The sequence below is a fragment of the Eretmochelys imbricata genome, chromosome 20, assembly GCF_965152235.1.
Source record: "Eretmochelys imbricata isolate rEreImb1 chromosome 20, rEreImb1.hap1, whole genome shotgun sequence".
NCBI lineage: Eukaryota > Metazoa > Chordata > Testudines > Cheloniidae > Eretmochelys > Eretmochelys imbricata.
This window is the reverse complement of record NC_135591.1, coordinates 6168889-6179752: the sequence shown is the minus strand read 5'-3', so window position 1 is coordinate 6179752 and position 10864 is coordinate 6168889.

Here is a 10864-nt window from a genome sequence, read left to right as displayed (position 1 = left end):
ACTGTGACTTGGATCAGCAAACGCTCAGGATCTAGGTCCTAGGACTTTGCGAAGGGGATGGGTCAGAGCCCAAGTCCTGCTGTCACGCCGGTCCAAGCCCTGTCATTTTGCAGTGGGGAGGCAACTGAAGCTGCAGACAAATAGACCATCTGGGTAGCACAGTGTGGACACATTAGCACAGCTGTGAGACCCGGGTTCAGGTTAACAATGCAGTGTGGATGCTCAAGTGCGTGCTCGGCAATACTGAGTCCACAGACCGGGGTCCCACAGATGTGGGCTTATGATGCAGTGTAGATGTACCCTAAGTGACTTAGGAATTTCAGTCCCATTTACAAAAGTGGCTCGAGCCCTTATGGCCAAATTATTAAAGGTGTTTAGGCACCTGAATACACAGAGAGGTGCCTAGTGGGATTTTTGAAAGCACCAAAGCACCCAGTAGCACCAAAGCACCCAATTTAATCGTCACCCAGGTACTTTTGAAAACCCCACAAGGCATGTCCCTGCATCGTTAGGTGCCTAAAAATCTTTTAAAATCTGGCCCCAAGAGCCTAAGTCCCATTGTCTTTCAATGAAACGTAAGCGCCTAAGTCACTGTGAGTCATTTTTGACAATTTTACCATCTATGGTTCTTAGTTCCTCATGAGGATCAAGTGCTACAGCCTGTCTTCCACCCTTTGTCTATTTAGATGAGAAACTCTTGGGGGAAGAGATTAGCCCTTACGCTGAGGTGGTTCGAGTTGGCTGAAGCTCACAATGTCCATTCTGCGGGAAATGTTGACATTATGAAATTTGTTTTCATTCCAAACTGGAACGAAACCAAAAACATTCCAAATTTCCGACTCAACAAAAAGTTTGAAAATTTTTGGTCCATCTGAACTTGTCATTCCTATTTTTTAAATGTCTATTATAATTTACAATTAATACCAAATCAAAGAACCTTTGAAAGGAAAAATCAAAAGGTTCCATTGCGAGAAGTCTGTGACTTTTTTTAAAAAAAAACAAACTTTTATCGAAAGCGACACAGTTCTGCGGCCAGTTTCAATTTTCTGTTTTGCTTTTGACGAAACGGCATTTTCAAAGGGCGACAAACGTTTCGTTGAACAACTTTCAACCATTGCGAGCATTTTTACGGTGCCTCGCACGATGGGTCAACAAGTTCACACGAGGGCTTTTCGGAATACAAATAATTAAAAAAATAACACAAAGGTTCAAAGCAAAATCCAGACGTAGGAAATGGAGAAACTCATGTCTCTTGAAAGACGAGGCAAGATTACCCAGCCTGCATTGTGGGCTACTCATTCATGGTTTAATTATAGCGAGAGCATCAATATTGGTGAGGAGAATTAACTACTGGAACATTTTGCCAAGACATCATGGTGGATTCTCCGTCACTGACAATTTTTAAATCAAGCCTGGAGTTTGTTTGTTTTTTACAAGCTTTGCTCTAGTTCAAAATGAATTATTTTAGGGAAGTTCTCGGGCCTGTGTTATACAGGAGGTCAGCCTAGGTGATCACAATGATGATGGGGGCCTTGGACCCTGCCCAGCCTGGGTGAATGGACTTGCATTAGAATGCTCGAGCCCGTGTCCTAAAAACGGCACGTGTGGACACTGCGGCTTGGGCTCCCGAGCCGAAGGGGGCAGGCGGGCTTCAGACCCCGCGCTCCATCTCGAGCTGCTGTGTCCGCCCTATTTTTAGCACGCTAGCTTGAACCCCGCTAGCGGCTGTGTCTGCTCAGGCCGGAAGGCTCACTTCCAGCTGCAGAGTAGACACGTCCCCTAGAGCTCTCTGGTTGCGCCGGGCAGAGAGGTATAGCCCTTTAAGGAGTGCCAGAATGCTCTGCTACCCCCTGTTTCCCTCTGCAGCACCTGTGAGCTCTGTCCACCCCCCGACCCCCTCCCAGCTTCATGTGGGGCAAGCAGGGGGTCGGAGGGAGGAGATGCAATTTGGTAAGGGCCTCTTCTCTCCAGCTTGGGCAGGGAGTGCTGTTCTGAGCAGGAACTGCAAGGTACAGGCTCCTTCCTCCCTTCACTCTGCCCTATATGGCTGTGTAAGAGGGGGCCCAGTCTGGCCCTTTAAGAGACGGCACTGCTGTAGGAGAGCTCACACCGCTGGTGTCCTCTCTGGTGGAGCTATTTGCAAGGCTGATACGGGGAGCATCCAGCCAGGGCACTGCTATGTGGAAGCGCCTGCCAGTCTGACCCGGCATTGGCATGGCACTGCCGCTGGGAAGCCCGCAGCCACTCCGCACCTACCAATCCGGCAGCAGGAATTGGCATCACTGTGTGATCTTACTGCAGGGATGGAGGGGGCGGGTACCCTGAGTGCCACCAGCATGAATCCTGCTTTGTGTTTGTGTCTCTCCCCTGCCCTCTGGGAGAGGCAGCCGTTCTGTCTCAGGGTGTTCCTTCCCTTCCGGCCGGTGGTATTTGGAGCAATTGAAAATACCCGCCTGGGCAAGGTATTTGGAGCAAGTGAAAATGGGCTGGTCTCTGAAGGCTGCAATCTGCAGCTCCCGTCTATAACACTTGGCACTTTCTGGGCCGCGGAGTGGGGGGTGGGGGAAGATTGACAAACAAAAACCCAGCCCTTGTGTCACTGCAAGACGTGACAATCCAGCTAGTTCAGACGAACCACGGGTTTCCTAGAAACCTTGCCATGATTCACCCCCACCACCCCAAAACTGACCTCCTCCGGTTATTGACACAGGTTTCTCCTGCCTAGTGGGGTTATTTCTTAGTTCATTCAACGCTGTTTATTGGGCTATAGGCAGGTTCCCTGCGTGTCACAAATAAAGAAGCCAGCCCTGCCCCACGGAGTCTGAACAACAAAGGGCAGGCAAGAGAGGAATGGGAGACCCAGAGAGGGGAATGCGCATGAACATAACATAAGAACGGCCAGACTGGGTCAGACCAAAGGTCCATCTAGCCCAGTATCCTGTCTTCCAACAATGGCCAATGCCAGGTGCCCCAGAGGTTATGAACAGAGCAGGTCATCATCAAGTGATCCATCCCCTGGCTCCCATTCCCAGATTCTGGCAAACAGAGGCTAGGGACACCATCCCTGCACATCCTGGCTAATAGCCATCGATGGACCTATCCTCCATGAATGTATCTAGTTCTTTTTTGAATGCTATTGTAGTCTTGGCTTTATAATGGCCTGGGTCAACAGGGTTCATTGAAACCAGTTCCGGCCTCTGAGGCGTATGTGAAGTGGGACCGCAGGAGGTTAATCAACGCAGGCACACGGGAATGGCCCGATATCACAGATCTATCTCGGGGCGGGCAAATGCAACTAGGATGGGTGGTGGATAGGGCACTGGGATCAGACCCAGGTCCATGCCGTGCAGTAGCCTGTCTGTGACACAGGTGGGGGCCGGGTGGCGCAGAGGAAGGTTTAGAACCCCCCAGCGGGCAGAAGTGGGACAACCGACCCTCCCTCTCCCCCCGGGGAGGTCTCATGTAAAGCTCAAATTGTTCCTGTGGGTTAAGCCCTGACTTGGGCTGTGTAAGTGTTTAGCTCTCCCTCCCAGAGATGGCAGACGCCACCATAATAAGGACAGAGGTCCAAGCTGTGTCCTCACTAACACCCCTGAGACCCCACTGTATTGGAGAAGGCTGCACGGGTGTGAGCAAAAGCAAACACTGGTGTGCTTTGGAGGCCAATTCTCTCCCTAAGGACCTGTCTACACAGGGCTGGCCCATGTCAGCTGACTCAGGCTTGTGGGGCTTGGGCTATGGGGCTGTTTAATTGCTGTGTAGACCTTCGGGCTCGGGCCGGAGCCTGGGCTCTGGGACTCCGCGAGGAGGTGAGGGGGAAGGTCCCAGAAGGGAAGCCTGGGGGAAGTCTGGCTGGGCTACTTTTTTCAACCCCACCTTTCCAAGTATGTGAGACAATCAATCCCTTTATTCAGCTCTCCCTCACAGCAGCATAAAACAGGAATAACTCCCCAGGCCTCATTCCTGATTTTCAGCTGTGTAAATACCAGGGGAGCAGTTCCTTTCTCTTTCCTCTATTTGGGTCTCTGTCCATTCCTGCTCTTTGGATGCTGTCACGCTGTTACTTATCTGGCCCCCTTCCCTGGAGTATCTGGGCACCTCATAATCTTTAATTCTCACAAATGCTATTAGCCTCCTTTTACAGGTGAGGAACTGAGGCAGAGAGAGACTAAGGCCCAGAACCTCCGAGATAGTTAGGCTGCTAACTCCTAGTGAAACTAAATGGACGCTAGAAGGCTAAAAACCTCCCAGGATCAGGGCCTAAGTGACTAGCCCAAGGTCACATAGAAAATCTGTGGCAGAGCAGGGAATGGATGCTGGGATTCCCAACTCCCAGGCTAGTGCTTTAACTAGCCTTCCTGTCTTAGTTCTCTCCTTTCCCTTCTGTCATTCTGTTCAGCTTATCCCTCTAGTACACCATTTCTCAAACTGGGGACCATGGACCCCTGCGGGCCCCACTGATCAACTCCTCCCCTTTCCTACCTCAGCTCCTCCCCCACCCTACCAGCGCCTCCTGCACGCTGGGGAACAGCTGTTCAGCGGTGTGCAGGAGGCGCTGGCAGGGAGGGGGAGGAGCGGGGAGGGGGTACGCTTGGGGGAGGGGGGCGGAAAGAGGTGGGGAAAAGGAGGGGCAGGGTTGGAGCAGGGGTGGGAAGAGGTGGGTCCTTGGGGGAAGGGGTGGAGTGGGTGCGGTGCCTGGGGCTGAGTGGGGTGGGGGGTGTGGGTCCGTGAACATTTTAAAATCAAAACGGGGGTCCTCGGGTTGCTAAAGTTTGAAAACCGCTGCTCTAGTCCAAGGGTTCTCAACCTGGAAGCTCACATACGGGTGTCCGGCGGGTTGCATATTGCTTCCCATATTGCTAAATGGGAGGGGGAATCTGGCCTGACCTCAGCAAGCTGGGGCTGGGGAGCATCGGAGTAGGGGTTGCTCTGTATGGAAAAAAAAGGGTCCCAGTCTGGGTCCCACTGCTCCAGTTTTCTTCCCTGGCTCCTTCCCCATCTCAGCTCTCTTCCAACACTATTCTGCTCCCCTGTTATTTATTCATCTATTCCCTCTTTTTTCTCATTTATTCCTGGTCCTTCCCCCTTTTTTGTCTCAGTTCATTCTTCCTTTCTCTCTTCCCTTTGTTATCTGCTCCCCCAAATCCATCCCCACCCCACCACTCCTCCTAGCATCCCACTGTCCCCTTCCTTCCTTTCCCCTCTCACCCAGATTTCTGCTGCCAAATCTAACAGCGATGCTAAAAATAAATAAAGACATCACCCAAAGAGAATTTTACAAAGAGTTGTAAAAGGCAGGACGGGACAGGCCAGCACGATACTTCCAATTTCATACACAAGGATGATTTCAACCCATTCACTGCCCACGTAAGCTCCTGGGAATTTCAGGCACTAAATAATAAGTAACAACAACATCAATTAAGCGGTGACAGAATCATTTGTCTCTTCCTGTTCTCCTGCCCGCCTTCCTTGGTGGACACCAGGTCTCTTTCCCTCTGCCCTGCAGGGGAAGGCCGAGAGAAACTCCCACACTCCCCAGCACCTCTGGAACGACCCCCCCGCTGGCTCTGGTTGCAAATTTTCCGACTAAACCATTTTTCATCTGAAAATGCCAGTTCATCGAAATCAAAAGTCATGTTAGCCAGGAGCAGTTTATCAGGTTCAGGATGGAATTTTTCTGCTCAGATCCAGAGAGACCCACACCCCAGTGGTTAGGTCACTCCCCTGCAATCAGCGCTCTAACAGACTGAAGTGTCTGGTCTGAATTAGGGAGAGCAAGGCGTTGAACCGGAGTCACCAATCTACAAGGTGAGCACCCTAACTACCGGCCCATTGACTATCAGGGCTGTGGGGCACTCCCTTATTTTTTCACAAAGAACTTTGAGTGGTGTCAGTTTCGTCCCAGTGCAAAACAGGATTGGGGGGGGAGGAACGTATTCCCCACCCATTTCTACTCCCTGTCTTGTTGTTCTGGTCTACTCTAAAAGAATTTCAAAGGAGTTATTTGACTTTTAATGGGATTTGCGTGCCTAACTCCTTTGGTCTCTTTTAAAAATCCCAATTAAAGGCTCAGACTGTGATGGAACGCTTTGTATTCACACGCACACACAAATGCTGGTCCAATAGCTACCTAGAATAGCAGTTAAATTGGTTCAAAGTTAAACTGGCTCAGTCCAAACTTGTTTAGTACCAGTTTGGACGCAGATAAGCTAAAACAGGTCAACTTGTCCTAGTCACTGCTGCACTGGTGGTCTTGCAAAAATCTCCCAAAATGCACTGCTTCTTGGAGCTGTGCTGAGAATTGTGGGGTAGGTATCCAGAAAGCACTGCAGCTGAAATGGTTTAGGGTCTGTCTTCACTGCCAAGTTAACTCAGGCTTGTACCTGCCCCTAACCCCAACACCTGGCCACACACAAAACCCTCTCTCCCCAGTTTAGTGGTGCTTTCAACTTGGGCTAGCTGGCCTGGCTGGGGGGTGGGTTAGAGACTCGTTCTTCTGTTGCTCTGGTATCCTGCCCACTTAAACCACTTTGCAGTGAAGGCTAAATCACTCTGATGCTGATAACCCTCCAATGCCTTCCCACAAGACGCTCCAAGGACCCATGGGACATAACCCCGGAAAGTCCAAGGGGACACACCCCCATGTAGCACGGCACCAGTGAGGACACATTACTATGGAGAGGGCTTTCCAGTGTGGTGGCTCAGACCTGGGCTTGGTAGACCCAGGTGCCGATCACCCAAGTTATCTTCACTGCAGAGTTAGACCCTTAGAATAACGCCTATGAGGCAAAACTCAAACCAGTTCAGCATTGCTATTGTGGATGTATTGAGGCATGTCACTGAGATTGTCAAGCCACCTAAGAGCTTTAGATGCAAACTGAAATTAAGAGGGCTGTGTGTCTAAATCCACTAAACCACTTGGAAAATTTCAGCCCATTTGTGTTTAAACGGGTTCACCAGAAGCTGGTTCAGTTCTCTAGTGTAAACACAGTGTCTGTGCCCAGCTCCCTGAATATGCCTCTCTGGTCTCCACATGCCACCCTGCCTTTGGTTCAGCATCTGCTTCTTCACACTTCTGACCATCGCAAGTTTGTGACTGTGAGCTCAGGAGACAGGGTTTTGTGTGTGGACGGGTGTTGGGGTTAGGGGCAGGTACAAGCCTGACTTTGGCTTGTGTGGCTTAGCTTGCTCTTGCATGCTGTTATTTTTTTTTAATGATGTATTTATTAGTTGTATTGCAGTGACAATAATAGTAGCTCCCTCTTGCATAACACTTTCACCAGTAGATCACGAAGCACTTTACAAAGGAAGTCAGTCTCATTATCTGCATTTTATAGATGGGGAAACTGAGGCATGGGGAGGTGAAGTAACTTGCTCAAGGTCAACTAGGAGGATAGTAGCAGAGCTGGGAATAGAACGCAGGTCTCCTGAATCCCAACCCAGTGCTCTAACCACTAAATCACACTGCCTACCAGTAGTTATGGACCAGGAGGTCCCCATTATGTTAGGTGCCTACCTCAAAGAGCTTCCAATCTAAGTATAAGACAAGAGGCAACAGAGGGACACAGACAGACTCACTTATCCAAAGGGCAAAGTTCACATCAGCTTCTGGGTTATGCTTAGGCTGGAATGAGGGAGTTCAAGGCAGACCGGGGCTAATTTCCAACTCGGCAATGCTAAAATCTCACGAGCTTGCTCCAGTGCAATGTTGTGTGAGATGAGAATACCTGGCTCTTACATAGCCCTGATCATCAGTAGCTCTCAAAGTGCTTGACAGAGGAGGGCTGTATCATTATCTGCATTTTACAGATGGGGAAACTGAGGCACAACACGAGGAGCCCAGCTCTTCTTAGTCCTAATTTAATATCCACCAGGCCACATTAACTGCATCAGACTAAGGGCTTAGCTACCCAGGGAAATCTCTCTGTGTGTTTTACTCCGTGCTGCTCTCGGCTCTGTTTTCAAACCTGGCATTGGTTGGTTTCTTTTTATTTCTCTCCCTCTCTGTTCCTTTTTTGGTTTTCAGTCTCTCCTCATCCAAGTGTAACAAGAAGCTGATACTGTTTGACGTCTTTCAAACCTGCAGTGTACAAGATGGTTCCAAATTCGGCGTAATTGTGGATAATTCCCTTCTATCCTGAGCCAGCTTCGTCCCTGATTTAACATCAGTGACCCCAATGGAGTTTCAGCAGTGGTTAACATAGGCCAGGATAGACAACTTCGGTAATAACTGTGGTGCATTGAAAACCATATTCAAATTGTGTGCTATTACTTTAAACAATCAGGGTTCTTTTCTTGACTGCTTGTAGGCTACGTGGGCTCCATAGGGATGCATGAGCTCTGGGTCATCTACCACAGCCAGCCTTCTAAGAGCCAGCCTTGAATAAGGCCGGGTGAGCTGTCTGAGTTGAATTAGTGAGCAGCCTGCTTTTTCTCTCTCTGTTTTTGGGTCTTGTGTGTTTACATTCAATAGCTCAGACATAGGTGAGAGGTTTATCGCAGGAGTGGGTGGGTGAGATTCGGTGGCCTGCATTGTGCAGGAGGTCAGACTAGATGATTGTAATGGTCCCTTCTGACCTTAGTATCTATGAATCTACATTCCGGATTTGAAGACATAAAGTAGGGTTAATGTTGCAATCTTCGACAAAGAATTGTTTGTGTTCTTATCTAACATCTGTTTGCATGCCACGAACACAGCAATAACAAAAAACACAGCCAAATTAGAACATAATGTAAGAACGTAAGAACAGCCATACTGGGTCAAACCAAAGGTCCATTTAGCCCAATATCCTGTCTTCCGACAGTGGCCAATGCCAGGTGCCCCAGAGGGAATGAACAGAACAGGTAAATCATCAAGGATCCGTCCCCTGTTGCCCATTCCCAGCTTCTGGCAAACAGAGGCTAGGGACACCATCCCTGCCCATCCTGGCTAATAGCCATTGATGGACCTATCCTCCATGAATTTATCTAGTTCTTTTTTGATCCCTGTTTTTTAGCTTGGCCTTCACAACATCCTCCGGCAAAGAGTTCCACAGGTTGACTGTGCATTGTGTGAAGACATACTTCCTTTTGTTTGTTTTAAACCTGCTGCCTAGTGTGAACTTTCAGTTACCCTTATGCACAGGGAAACTGCATGGTTCTGTGGCTAACATGCTACCATGGGACCCCCAAAATCTTGGTTTTTGTTCTCAGCCCTGTGGGTTGTATGTAGCCCCTCAGTTCCCTAGCTGTAAATTTTGGATAATACTTCTCTACCTGGTAGGGGTGTTGTGAGGCTAAAAATATTAAAGATTGTTAAGTGGCTTGAGATCTCCTGATGAAAAGTGCTATATAAGAGCTAGGTATTACTGTTATTCCCTATTGTGTTACTTTGAGCAAGTGAAATGGCTGTTTAGTGCCTTAGTTTCCCCATTGGGCATAAGTGATACATACCTGTCTTTGCAAAGTGCTCTGACATATGCTGCTAAATATAATCCAATCCACAATAAAGTAATTCAATGCAGTTACAGTACACCATATTACACCGCTGTAAATGAGATTAGGATCTGGCTTGCTTTGTTGCATCATCTTTTTTAACGATGCCCTGTGGTTTTATATTATGTCTCATTAACTCATTGTTTATGGCATCAGTCATGGTGTATTCTGTTACAGTGGGCGCTGCAAACATTTCAAAGCTAGCGGTTTATGAAGCAACGTGGGTATTTATACGATTGCGTACCTGCTTGCACTAGATGGATCGTGAGGTTAGAATGCCCTGCAACCTTTGTTTGAAAACAAAACAAAACAAAACAACCACGTCCTTATTTTCTGGTAAAGGGCAGTTTTGTTCCAGGGTGGTACTGGAAAACAACTGTAGCGATATGCTAAGCCCGAGCAGGGCTAAGAAGGCAGCCTTGTGTTGGAAAGAGAAATCAGAGGAAGGAGGAGTCATAAAGAGGGAGGAAGACACTAGACAGAGTGGCTAGCTAGAGCCATTACTTGAAAATGATGAAAAATAAAGGTTTGTCGAGTGTGGAATTTTTCATAGGAAAAGGTTTTCAACTAAATTTTTCAGCGGGACGCTGTGAAACCAAATGTTCCGTTTAGTTTTGCTTCAAATTGAAATTTGTTTCACTTCAGTTTTCAGGTCTCCCCCCCACTTTTTACCACAGAATGTAACCACACGAATGAAGCCCCGTTTTGTTTTGTCGTCCCCTCCCCCCCACACACACACACCACCTTTTCCTTTTTCCACGCACCAGGAAAAATGAAATTCTGTTATTCTCCACTCGGTAACGTTTTCCAAATTGGTGAAGTCTAAGAAAGGTACAGAGTGAGAAAAGTGCTTGAGGAGAAAGGACCCCAGAAATTATTCATTTCATGGCACTCAGTGGCAAAAAAGGAAGAGAAAAAGGGGGAAAGGGGGTGGGGGGAATAAAAACTGAAATTTTTGAACATTACAAAAGTCACAAATTAGAAAATCCAACATTTCAAATATCTGAAAGTTCAAACAGTCAAAAATTTGATTTTTAAAAAGATATTTTATAAGGCAAAGGGCCTGATTTCCTGCCACTTACGGCTGAGGTACTTTCGTTGGACCTGATTCTCCGCTACCGTGTTCCATTGTTAGCAGCTGCTCAGAATGAGCGCGAAGCAGGGGTTAGACGCCTCCCAAAGCTCCCTCCTCAGGGCTGTATGGCTCCACACTGTGAACCACCTTGTAAATGATACAACCCAGCCAGCTGCAGAGCTGGTTGGGTTATGCAACTCGCGCACTATTTGTTGGTCAGTGTTGAGGTCAAGCGTTTAATGGGTTCTTGTCAGTGGTGCTGTAGGCATGAGCTAATGCTGTTTGGGCAACTAACTCCTAGTATCACCTGTTTTG